This window comes from Branchiostoma belcheri, unplaced genomic scaffold (assembly GCF_001625305.1).
Source record: "Branchiostoma belcheri isolate BF01 breed outbred unplaced genomic scaffold, Haploidv18h27 scaffold48, whole genome shotgun sequence".
NCBI lineage: Eukaryota > Metazoa > Chordata > Leptocardii > Amphioxiformes > Branchiostomatidae > Branchiostoma > Branchiostoma belcheri.
In genome coordinates this window covers 1,555,725-1,570,092 of record NW_017804109.1, presented here as the reverse complement: position 1 = coordinate 1,570,092, position 14,368 = coordinate 1,555,725, and positions in this window count along the sequence as shown.

Below are 14,368 nucleotides of genomic sequence, written 5' to 3'. Positions count from 1 at the left end.
ACACAGGTGTACATTGACCTTTTTCAGACTGCTAAGGTAGCCGTTTGGCACCAAATTTGAATAGATTAGGGGGTCAGGCTGCAGGAAGTTTAAAAATAACAAAAAATATGTCTTTTTACGACATTAAGAATCTTAGAATTCTAACAATCTAAGAAAATCAACGTCACTCCCATCCACAAGCCTTTGATATACCACCTCACCTCAAATCAATTTCCCCTGTATTTTGTCGCCCGCCCTACCCTATGATTATCGCCTTACTGACGAGACCACTTGACGCGGGAGGGTTTATCGTACGTAAGGTTGAACCAGTCCTGAAATGTCAGGTGGAACGAAGGCTGCACCTTGCATTGTCTGGTAATCACCCTGTCCCCACAACTGGGACAAAGAGAGAGACAGGTCCTGTACAGGGCAGGGCAACCATGAGGCATGACAAACAAAACAAAATCAAACCAGACATCAGTAATTATCAAACTTTATCGTTGAAGATCAGTCACATAGAATTATCAGTTAGTAGAATATTCCTCAATCAGTGACTCTTTTTAAAGGTAGAAACACGTACCTCCAAATTTTCGATTTCCACTGTACATCTTGATCACTGGTCTATACTATCAAACTTAAGTATAGACCAGCGACATAGTGTATTCCTCATTGTCTGTCTTACATGTATAATATACTCACTTTGTATTATAAATGTATAACTATGTATTATGATTATTAATATCACTTGTTTACTTGCAATTATCGCTAATTGTACGTGTAGGTTTGACTCTAGTTTTTAATGAAGATTTTTACAAATCTAAAGATGAAAACACCACAGTCATTGCGATTATCAGACAATACAGGTGCAGTACACCTGACATTTGGAGTAAACCTCAGAACAACCAGTGAGTGTCTCGCCGGTACGATCCCGACACAGACAACAGTAAGAGCTTTGTGCCACGTCAACGGGCATTACTAACAAGCCAGTAATTACAGGGTTGGACGGTCAACAAAATGTCACAATACTGTAATTCACTTTTTGTTCACGGTAGCAAAAGTTCACGATCTGAGAAAAATGGACATGATCACGGAACTATATATTCACGGTGGCGACAGGTGCAGGAAAAAGAAAGTCCAGGAATTATTTGATAATGTAATGATAAGTTCACGGTACAGAAGTGACTGTGAAAACAGTGAACGTAACAGTGCCGTGAAAAAACAGGAATTACAGTAATTGGTTAGAGACATGCTGGTATATTACAGGTAACAGCATGGGGGTGGCAGGGTTTTTGTGTTTATAGGAACCAAGTCCAGAATGGGTTTAAATTTGTCCAATGCGTTTGACAGGGGATGGCAACTGCTAGCCTCTACCAGGCTTCGGGAGGCGGCTGGAAAGAGTAAAATCGGCCGAGTAGAGAGATAACATGCCGGGGGAGTTTGTCTGCTGGGAGAGAACATTTTGCTGTACCCGGCATGTTATCTCTCTATTTGGCTGATTTCTACTCTTTCCAGCCGCCTCCCAAAGCCTGGTAGAGGCTAGGCAACTGCCTGTATTTTATGGATCGTCATCATCGGTCCTCCTCTTAATGGATGCTGAATTTTTTTCTTCTACTGAGTGAAATATTACTATCTTTGTGCATGAAAATCTGTACATTCTACATTCAGAACTTTCTCCATTTCACCTCAGTTTTCCATGCTGAAATGACCGAGTCCTCTACAGTATGAGAAGGAATTTTAATATTAGAAGGAACGACGGTTTATGATTTGCGTGACATTTCCAGTGATACTTCTGCAAACGCCACATAAATATAAAGGTCAAACTGATCGTTAATATGCTACATTAATTTTTAAGCAAAACCTCTGCCATGAGCTAAGCTTGTAAATTACGATTGTTTACCAAAATTCAAAACTCTACACTGTACAAAATGTAGGAGACAAAACACACAAAGCATTGTCTTTTACTGACAGGTTGTATTTTAAGTTAAACCTGTGTGCAGTAGTTGATAGTAGTACATGCACTTGTATGATAACTATAAAGCACCCAGAATATTACAAGATGAAAATGTAAAGTTTTAAATAAAGTTCATGGTATGAAAATTGATTTTAGAGACAGTTGATACAAGTTTAGATGTTTAAGTTGAAATCTTAAAATCTCTTCTTCTGAGATCTCAAAAATCACGTAAGATCAGACAGACAGAATCATGGCTACGTGACTGACATGTAACAAAAGGCGTGTGGCGACAGCAGTGTCACCTGTTAGTCACAGTGACAATTGTAGCGAGAGGGCGACAGGTGTGGCGAGGAGACTGTGGCTATTGTTCGGTAGGCAGATGTCTCGACACGAGAACAATAGAGAGAGAGTAGTGCACAGGTGGTAACATAGCCATACTGGTGACAACTCCCTAATACCAGCTGCCTGGGGTCTGTATATAGGTATTTACTGAAGATACTGTAGGTATGTAACTACTTGTACATGAGGTGTGGAATTTATTTTGCAATTCCAACACACCTGTCCATTCTCCAGGACCACACCAACATATTTCTATGGCATTCTCAGACATTTTGAAATGAAAATTTAGCAAGAGTTCTATGTGAAAACAGAGGGCTGGGGTAAAATCTACTCACTGTGTTTACCGAAGTACAGACTTTTCACTTAAACATGGTTTTTATGTCATGAGTCCTGAGTTCAAGTTCCTCTTCCTCTTTAAGAATGATCCTCTTATTTTCTTAAAAAAATATGAGCCCTAGAATCTCAAAATCTTGTTTTTGAAAATTTGAGCCAAGATACACCAGAAATTTATTGATAACTTCTAGAGTTATGATTTTTTTAAGCACACGAATTCAATACCACAGAACACCTAAGGTACATGTGATATACATACTACAGTATAGGGAATAGGACACAACAATTATAATAAAGCAAATGATGACACCAATTTGGTAAAACGACCTGGTAAAAACTGTCAATTTGAAAACATTCCTACTCCAGAAATTTATACAAAACTTCTAGAGTTATGATGCAATTCAAGCACACAATTCAACAACACAGAACACCTAAGGTACATGTGATATACATACAAATTACATTCTACAATATATGGAACAGGAGACACTATCATAAAGCAAATGATGACACCGATTTGGTAAGAACTGTCAGAACAATGTTGATCGTGTGAGTGAGTGATTATTGTGTCTTTGACCCCGGCTTGCTTTTTCAGTTCGTTAGACCCCCTCCCTGCCGTATTTAACGAGCTGCATCTCTAATGACATAACGATAATGAGGAAAATTGGCAGTTATCACGCCACATGTACATGATGGGCCGATCAGCCACCCTGAAGGCCTGTCCTCAAATCTCAGTCTTATGTCAAGGTGAACTTCTTGGGGGAAAATAGCTGAAATGCTGAAAACATTATAGAGAACACTTTTGTCTGTTATTCAATATGTAATCAATCAAATTCTTCAATCAGTGACTGTTTTTGTAAAGTAAAAATCACGTACCTCCAAATTTTCGGTGTCGACTGTACACCTTGATCACAGGTGGTACGTGATTATACCTTACAAAAACCTGTTTGTATGTCTTTGCCAATCTGGGACCCCATAAATAGATATATAATCTCATAAAGACAGAGGTACTGGTGATTATGTGTAAGTACAGAGTTGAAATACCACCTGCATATGCAAGGCAGTGCAGGTATTTCTCATGTCACCTACTGTCCTAACCTGCACTGTCCCACGATGAAACCAGCACCCCACAGTGGTCTGTTTTGGTCTACAGTGGCCCATGAGTGGTGCAGGTAATGATAAATGCCATACTTGCAACTGGTGCAGGTACGAAGAAAAAAAGTACTTTCAAACTTGTAAAAGACTAGTGACTACCTGAGCAAAAGGACCATCTGGCCAATGTGACCAGTTTTTGGTGGTCCCTTAATTTTTTCAAAGCATTTCACACAAGCATTAAGAATCCTATCTATAGTGACCACCTGTCCACATAGACCAAACTTTTACCAGTCCAGAATGGTCTTAAGCTTAGTTTATTTAAGTCTTCATGCCGATTGGGTAGTTTATGTACATGTGTTGACAGCCACTCCACGGAGTAGGGCGAGTCCAAATTTTTTAGTTTATGTACATGTATTTCAAGCCCTGTATCAGAAAGACAACTTCTTGTCCGCAAAATCAATTGACAACACAGTGAGCCCTTCAGCAGCAGGTGCAGAGCATAGGGGCGGAACTCGTCCTAAAGGTCAGGTCATGACCTCACCGCGACAACAGGCTTCCTGCGCTCGTGGCCGCGGGCAGGAGTAGTGCAGTAACTTGTGGGTCGTTCCCCTGAGCTTCAAAGTTGGGTTTTTGTTCGTTTTCTTACTACTCTGGTGCCACCAATCTGGCCTGATAAGTTTTATTTGCAGGTTCTAATTTGACAACTTGTTACTGACTGTAGATGTTTCCTTTTGCTAATCTCACTTGTTGGTTTTCTTCGCTTTCCTCTGTACTGTTAAGTTACATTTCAGGTACTTATTTGGCACCTATGAAAATGTGAGTTGCTTAAGATTAGATAAAGTCACATCAAGACAATAAAAGGCTCACAAACAGACCATACAATGATACTGCCATCTTCAATGCCTATGTGCAAAACCTGACTTGAAATTCATTACAAATTCATGTTGTAAGTTTATGAGTATATGATAAGAATAACAGGAACAAAAGTAAGATGTTGCTAATACTACATTTAACATCTGGTACCAGGCTTGTCTCTCAGATTCAAGCCCTATAACCTTGAGGTTACTGGTAACCCCTCATTGACTTGCTTTGGCCAAGAACACTGCAGTCTATCCTTGGCCAGGGTAAGACTTACCTCATAAACGGCTCGAAACATCTTAAAATGCCATTATTGACAAATTTTTGAGCAAATTATTGTTTGACAGTGTCACAGTGGCTATGCACTGTCATGAGGTGCCCTTGCTCAGACGATATATATACTAGGACTTACTGTTTCTGACACAAGCATCTTGAAATGCCATTCTTGGGGATCTACCCTGTGATTCACACACCTGTTTCACACGAGACCTTCAACTGTCAGGCTGTTTAAGTGTTCACAAGCAGTTGTTATTTTGATTTATGTCCAAACATGACGGTACTTTATGTGTTGTGGCAGCTCAGGATGGTTGAGTGATAGCAGATTTTAGTAGAGAAAAAGCACTTTTCATATAGCAAACCTAGAAGTATGTTAGGCTGTCATACAAGATTGAGCAAATCCCACAACTTTTGTTTAACAGTGTGACAGTGGCAGCCCTGTCATGAGGTGTCCTTGCTCAGACAGTTGCTGACACAAACATCTTGAAATGCCACATGTTACATTCTTGTGCTCGATACAAAAATATAGTACAGTGGCTGCATTAATTTTCAGATTGCTGACAGCACTGCTTAAATATGAGGCTTTTTTTTTCTAAAAATCTGCATTTTAGACCTTTTTGTCTATGTCCTCGCCCAGGGTAAGACTTACTGTCGCTGACACAAACTTGACATCCTGAAGTTGAAATGCGACTTGTTGCTGCGGATTCTTGGGGATCTACCCTGTGATTAACACACCTGTTTCACACAAGACCTTCAACTGTCAGGCAGTTTGAGTGTTCACAAGCAGTTGTTATTTTGATTTATGTTCAAACATAAACTGTTACTCTGTTTTGACAGTTCATGATAGCTCAGTGCAGCTTTAGGTACAAAAGAATGAATTTTCAAATTACTAATATCGGTACCAAAGCTCAAGTGGACACAGAAATTATAAAATACCGCCTTTTAGACAGCATTTATTTGTCCTCGCCCAGGGTAAGACTTATTGTCGCTGACACAAAGCATCTTGAAATGCCACTTGTCGTGTTCTTGGGGCCCACCCTGTGATTAGAGCACCTGTTGGACTTGTCTAAGGCCTTCAGCTTGTTTATAGGTGTTCCCTACACAGGGCTCGAAATTATTTTTTTCTGCAATTTTTCTGTTTTTTATAAGTATCCAGGGCTAGAAATCCTTTTTTTCTGCACACCAGTGCACTGGTACGGGTAACCAGGCAAGTTTTACCCACACCACTCAGAATTTAGGAAGTATGGTTAAGACCGTTCAGAAACCATTGAAATTACTGTACTTCTTTTACTTGTTTTAGGAGGTATCAGCCAATTCAACAAATAAACGTCAACATACACATACATGTATATATTATATTTATAAGCCCAGTACAGATGTAGTGCGGGTTAGGTACGGATAGACATCAGAAATACCTGCACAGCTCCAATTTGCAAGACATGCACATGCACCCAGTATTTTGAGCCCTGTCTACCTGTCATTGCACAATAGGCAGAAGACACAAAGGCAAGGTTCTTGACATATACATGTACACCTGCCATTTCTAAAGCTCGTAGCGGACAAGAACTTGTTGGTTTGGACTTGTAACTGAGGCAACGTAATCTGGGGATTGTAAAAGTGAGTGGGTGAACACAAAGCCGTGTTTGGGACTCCGTAAGCAAGGTTGATCCTGTAGTGCAGGCTTTGTAATTGCTGACATTTATGCCTAAACACACACCGGTAGTTCACGTGTCATTTGGCAGTATACATAGTGTTGTTCTAGCCTCCTCCAGGCCTTTCTACGGGAATACGGATCGTAGAATTCGGCAAAAAGAGAGTAAAATTGACCAAGGGAGTCCGGCCGCGGGGAGGTAGTTTCTTTCCCTCTGCGGCCAGTCAAACCTACAAGGCGGCCAAACTCCCCTGGCAAATATTCTCCTATATATAGCCAGTGTAGTTAGTCTGGTAGAGACTAGTATTGTTCTACTTGAGTACTTGTATCCATCCATGTATGAAAACTGTACATTATAGTAGAGAGAGAATTTAAGATAAGTGAGTGAACACAAAGCTGTGTTGGTGTAAGACTGCCTTACAAGTTTTAGATATAAGTGTTGGCATTTGTATCTCTCACAATGGTCGACAACTTGTCAACAGACATACAGACAACAGCCCTGTTGTACTCTGTTCTATCAGAAAACGTGGCACTGTCTAACAATAGATTTAAAGACAGTCTTTTCTGAGACATACTGAATGTGGATGTCTCTTTGTTGATTATCTAGACACCCTAACAAGTGTCCTCAAAGCTAGCCTCCGTAGCAGGCTTATAGAACTGGGGGTTTGGTGGTCTTCGGCTGCTTTCTGATTAGCCCAGTTCTAAAAAAAACGGGGTAATTCAACCAGGCCGGCTATGTTGTCTATATGCAATCAGAAAATAGCACATAAAAGCTCCCAAAGACCCTGAGGACTCCCCCAAACCCCCAGTTTTTGGCGTGCTGTGGAGGCTACCACAAAGCCCTGTCAGAGTGCGCCTGTCCTAACCTGAAGTTTTCCACCTGACTGCACCCTTAATGATCACGTTAGGCAGGTGACAGGAGTGAAGTGTCCCCGTAAGTAACTACCTGTCACACCTGGATAACTCACCTGGTCACACAGTTAGGCAAAACTCACGCAGGGAAAAGGAAAAAAAAGTGATGAACTTCTAGTTTTAAAAGTCGAATATCTCTGTATTGATTACAAGTACTATTCTTATGATGTATGTATTTTTGTTCTTATGTAATGTTTTGTAACTCTATAGCTGTTTTGATTTTTGTCTAATATCATGCTAATAAAGTTGTTGAAAAAACCTTCCTGATCTTCGTTTGCGAGGACAAGCCAAGAAGAAAGTTCTTGACTTGACTTTTAGCTCACAGAAAAGCTATTCTCCCACTGGTCGTGACAGAGAAGACAGACACTATGTACAGTATTTACAGGTTCATTGTACCGGGGAAATTCCCCTAGCTCTTTTCGACAAGCACAATGAACAGTGGAACACAGTTAACGTCCCGTCCTAGGGACTGCGACACTTTCCAGTAGCGTACATATTGGGTAAGTGACAACAGCCGGGATTCAAACTCCCAACCTCTTAGTCCAGAGGCAGGGTTGCTAACTACCACTACTAGACTTTGCACGCTTTGGGTAAGCAGGTGGTTCTAAGTCAAAAGTAAATAAACCCAGATACCGGTATGATAAAAAAAAAACAGAACCACAAACAAAAAACCACCAAACCACAGCTGCTACTGAAAGCATCTTGGTGAATGCAATAAGCAGTTTATATACTAAATAAATAAACAAAGAACAATTTGTTTCATGTCTGATGTGTTTTGTTATCTTTTTTAAGCATCTTGCGTCACATCCCAATTATAAAATCCAATTTTGGCTGTGGTTTTGTTTCATTACACACTTTCACTGGCACAGCAGGAGTCAAGCAATCTGTTCACCAAAAAAAACGGTATGAAGGAATTTTCCAGTGTGTAGTGCCCTACCTACGGTGAGGGAACAATAGAGAAAGTGGGGTGGAAACAATGGCAAACAGGTGTTTATATACACCTTTGTTTTCCCTTGTGTGGGGGACAATACCCGGCAGACTCCCTACAGTCCACCTGCTGTGACAATGGTGGTATCAGAGACGAGAGCTTTGTTCTCTCTCCCCTGTCTAACGTTTTTACACTGTCTGGGGAGTCTACAGGTATTGTCAGCACCTGTTCTATGTCTTTCTCTCTCACTAATGGGGTTTTGTCGGTTTGGAAGCGATTCCTTTGTCCTCTTATTTTGGCGGGAAAATTGAACAACTCTTCACTCTTCAACTTGTGTGATATCTACACGGGTACGAATAGATCATACAATTCAGAAAGAAAAGGGAAACAAACAAAGAAAGAAACAAATTTAGTTTCAAAGAAAGAAAGAAAGATATCTTTAAAATGTCCTTGTAAACATGACATCATGATAACCTGTTTATTATTTTATTTGGTCATGCTGGTATAATTATGACACATCTGAGCTCCATACTAACACAGAAATAGCCATGCCTTCAAGTACCAGAGTTATCAACCAAGGATTGAGGTGTTCAAGAATTCATTCTTTCCTAGAACTATCGCAGAGTGGAACTCGCTGTCACCAAGTACAGTAGGGGCATTGTCAATAGATAGCTTTAAACAATGTCTAGAGCTAGAAGTTCAAGGGTTAGGTGTAACAAGTCGATCGGTGTAATATAGCCAGCTGCCGCCGCGCCGCGTGCCTGCGAACCTGGTGTGTTACGCCGAAAGGCGGTTATACCGGCTATACAGATACAGATACAGATACAGAAATTTTGTGCAGTCTGGTTAGTTTACATGTAACGTTACAGGTCTTGTGAACACCTGCTATCTCCCACTTCTGGTAATGGGGTTTTGTCGGTTTAGAAGCAATTCCTTTGTCCTCTCCATTTTGGCGGGAAAATTGAACATGTTGACAAATAGATCATACATTTGGAAAGAAAGAAATCAAGAAACACAGTCTGCAGATATCAATAATAATGGTATTAAGCCCTCGTTATACTAACATTATGGTTGAGATTATGGATTTTTTTGTGCAGATGAGCTGTTTCTATTATAAGATCTGAGTTCTATCTGTCCTTGCAGACATTTTGTGCAGTCCGGTTAGTTCACATGAACAGGTATTGTTGACACCTGGTTTCTGTTGCTGTCAATTCATTTCATTTTGATTTTTCAGAGAGATCACTGTAATTCTAGATCTTTTGAGACTGACCACATTTGTGTAGGATTATAAATAAAAACAGGTGACGATCTTAAAAATTACACCACAGCGTCGAAACTTTAAACAAACGACTCGTATGTTCAGAACAGGTGTGTTACACTTACACCACGTGATGGTTCCTAGTTGTACTAAAGGTCGAATCCAAAGATTCAAAATTCAAATTGTGCAGCAGAAATTAAACTAAGCAGAAGGACTGTTGACAATTGGTCTATTAAAGCATATAATCTGCCTCTCCATCGCAGACAAGGATGTCTTTGTTCTTGTTTTGAACGTTAAACACGGCCAGGGTGCACAGAGCTGGAAACAATGGCAGAGTCTGTGGTATTTGACATTTGGAAGTGGACGATTGTCTGAGCCTTGATAGAGATCTTCTTGTTTTGATGTTGTGTTGTGGTTTGAGAGAGGGGCGTGTGTCTAAGTTACACGGTATTGGTAGCCTCCCTTACAAACATATGCCGTGAACTTCGGTAATATCACTGTTGATGATAAAAACCTGCTCATGGTTTTTTATCCTGTGAAAGCAAGGTTGAAAACCTTGTGAATGAATGTGTTTCATATGAGAAATGGGTGTGTGTTGGAGTTACATGTCCTCTTTCACACACATATGCTGTAAACTCAGGTGTAAACTTGGACAATATCACAGTGAATGGTATAGTGTCTCTTGTTCGTTAACCAGCCAACCAGAAGTTGGGAATCACCTGTCTAATGTTTCATTAGTTGAGGACCACCCACAACAATAGTGTTCATAGTTACACTGTTAAAATCAAACTTATGCTCTAATGTAGGACAACTAACAGCTCGTAATGTACCAGGCACAGTCACCTTGCCCTTCTATGCTATCACAATCAGGCTCAGCAAGCTTATTTTGTAGTTACTGTACAGTAGCAAATCAGTTCTTGTTGTTTAAGTTGTTACTCAGTATCTAATGGCTCAAGAATCTTTTAAAAGATTCCTTGATCTTGACTTGAGCATACATGTGTGTCCCCAAATTAGGTCATTTCTGCCAAAGAGTACAACCACAAAAAGGCAAGTGAAAGTCATGCTTGTAATGATATTACTGGTTTGGCTGTTCAACATGCACACCCAGGGCTGCACAAGTAGCCTGTGGCTCATGTATAATTGCAAAGGGGTTGCCCTGCTGACAAGGAGTATCACTATTCCATCACTATGGAATTAGACAACAATGAAATAAATTGGACAACATAAGTCATAATTCAGAAACCCACCAACTTACCAACACACACACAGGTGAAAGCATTCAGTTCCTCACAATTACATCACCTATCGTTAAAACCATTGTCTCACCTGGGGACTACCTGTTCCCCACCACCTGTCCTTCACACCTGAGCGACCCCGCCCATCGCCCCTGGCGACCCGCCAGGTTTCACCTGTCGCCTGCGTGTCAGGCTGCACCTGCGCACGTCACAAGTGCGCACCTTGCCCGTCCACCTTTCGTCATAGCTGTGCTGTTATCAGCTTATCTATTGTTCCAAAACAATACATGAAACCCCGCCAAATTATTGGCGTAACAGCAGAGCATTTGGCTCAGAACCAAGAGGTCCCGGGTTCGAATCCTGCCGTCACCAACCTTGTGCCTTTCCCAAATTGTTGGTGGGGTTGCGTGGCATAACAGCAGAGCATTTGGCTCGGGACCAACTCTTGGTCCCGGGTTCGAATTCTGCCATCACCAACATTTGTGCCCTTGGGAAAGGCACTTTACACGGCTTTCCTCACTTCACTCAGGTGGAAATGCGTAAACCAGAATGAACATTATCATTATATCAGAGGAAAACCAAAAAAGGAGGGGAAAGGAACGATAGCTTCTGCCAAGGATAGCGTCATTGTCGTCAGTAGATATAAACGTCTGTGCTGTGATTTCTGTATCTGATCTCTTATGTTGTTCCGGTATGTGCCCTGAAGGAATGAGTAGATCGACTTTTCTATTGTTCTAAAAAAATGAGGGAAACGAACAGTGGGTTCTGCCAAGGATAGCGTCATTGTCGTCAGTAGATATAAATGTCTGTGCTGTGATTTCTGTATCTGATCTCTTATGTTGTTCCGGTATGTGCCCTGAAGGAATGAGTAGATCGACTTTTCTATTGTTCTAAAAAAATGAGGGAAACGAACAGTGGGTTCTGCCAAGGATAGCGTCATTGTCGTCAGTAGATATAAATGTCTGTGCTGTGATTTCTGTGCTTGTTCCCTTTATGTTGTTGTTGTTTGGTATTTTGCCCTGGAGGGGTGAGTAGATTTACACTAATTAGAGTCATCGTTGTGACAGCTCTATCGTTGGGTGCCTTACAATGAAGGACACATGTGTACCATAAAATGTTCTTTTAAAGGTTGTGAGGATGATGGTGATTTCTTTTTTCTTTTGTGAGTACAAATCTGAGATTGGAAGCAAGTAGTTTTGACATACTAGTACATGTTTGCCACCAAGCTTAAACTATATCAAAGCGATTAGTCATTACGTGGTAACAACATCTACTGGTAAAGACAGGTAGTTGTCAGTACCGTCCACTGTTCGTTGTAGTATACTAGCTATTCAGTTAGGTTTCATTTGTAGACTCTCAGATAGAAACTAAGCTTTAGATATTGTTAGAGTAAGCAGAGTTTTGAGGACATACATTTTCAAGGCCACAGGGTTTGCTGTCTCTCTGGTGCCTTCAGGGTTGGTCATCAGCGTCCTCTATGTATTGAACTGTGTACTGCAGGAATTTTGAATACCGTCTTCTTTTCTTTTCAACTCCAAGCTGGCCCAAAACTTTGGAGTCCTTGTTTGGCACATTGTTCATTCTTGCTACACCCTGAACTTTTACAGCACATAAAATACTGTTCATAATGTGTCCTATGCTTATAATTACCAGCGAAAGATTAGCTTCCAATAAACTTATAAAAAATATAAGCTCAAGAAAGATTCCATTTGCTGAGAGTGGTTTACAAATTAGAAGAAGCCTTACTTCACTGAAATGCAGCATTAGTTGGACTTAAGTAGCTCGTCAGCAGAACGTACTGCACCTGCACAAAACCCCTATTTTTCATGGTTTTCGTTGGATTTTTGGTCAATCCCGCATCAGAATTTTGCCTATAGAACACAATATTTTTTCTTACATAACCTTTGGAAACTACAGACAGGATGTTAACCTTAAATACGCGAATACAACCTTATATGAGACATTCTGCCGAAGTGCTATACACAATACATTACGGGTTTTGCGCAGGTGCAGCACGTTCTGCCGACGTGCTGACTTAAGCTATGATACCTTATTCGCCCCATTATGTGACCCTTACAGGGTATACTTACCACAAAGCTATTGTGCAAAGTAACATTAAAGCATCAATCATTCCTTAGGTTGAACAGGTGGCACAAAAGGTGAGACAAGGGACACACCTGTCCGACATTATCAACCAAGGATTGAGGTGTTCAAGAATTCATTCTTTCCTAGAACTATCGCAGAGTGGAACTCGCTGTCATCAAGTACAGTAGGGGCATTATCATTGGATAGCTTTAAACAGTGTTTAGAGTTAGAAGTTCAAGGTTTAGGTGTAACAACCCGTTCGGTGTAATGTAGCCAGCTGCCGCCGCGCCGTGTGCCTGCGAAGCTGGTGTGTTACACTGAAGGGCGGTTATACCAGCTATACAGATACAGAAGCTGGTGTGTTACGTCGAAGGGCGGTTATACCGGCTATACTGATAGAGGCACAGATACAATGGCTGGATCAGAACAAAGAAATGCAGGTTGCCAGGGATTTGAACACAGGACCTTCAGATTCCAATTCAACAACCCAAACCACAAGACCACCTTACTGTACTCTGTAATTAGTATAGAGAGAAATCTTATTAGCAGCGCTGCACAATTGCGGGTCCCAAACAAACCCTCAGCGACAAAGCAGCCCATTGTAACACCCTTGTGTAACAGTAAATCCCTCAGGTTAGTGATCTGAAGGTATTTTTCTGCTTGAGCGGCGACCGACAGGTGGTCTGAGGGAACAGGTGGATCTGTACTGACCTGGGGTCTGTAGGACATCTGTAGAGAATAGGGCTCTAGCCAGCACCAGTTTTTCCGTCGATCGCCGGAACTTTGCAACGTGTGACAGATCTTTTTTTTAAACCAATCTGTCAACCACAACAGACAAAATTAACAAAGTATGAAAACATCAAAACTACATCAAAACTAAGGCTTGGACATCGAAAATTTCCCCAGACCCTCCTAGATTGTGCCTAAGGCGAACCCGGCCCCAAATCTGATGATAAACCTGTGCTGACGGAAAAAGATTTCAAGCTGGCTAGAGCCCTGTGTGGGACACCTGTAGGGAACCTTTTGTTTGTTCCTAATGTCCCACTTATGGAGTGATCTCTTCTGTCCATCAGATTCAACAATACTAGTCTATTTCTATTAAACACTGGAAAGGAAACTCCATGCCTGGAGGGAGTTCTGATATCAGGTCACATGTTGGGTAAAGATTAACGTCACTGTTTGTTACCTTCAGCAAGGATTCAAAACAATGGGTCAATTCAGGGTAGCAGTGTAGAAATCCACTTTTAACTCCAGGAAGATTAGCTATGTATGTATGTTTTACAATTTCAGACCACATGGTCTTTTGCTACATGCCTAACAGTACAGAGTCATTTTAACTTATTGATTTTAGAGTTCCACATCCGCCTGTTTCCTGCTTGTCTAGCTAACTGATCAAATGGTAAGTGTTCACAATCCATAAGCAGAGATCCCTCAGGAGGGTTGTCTCCTCCGCACACGTAGGCTTCGA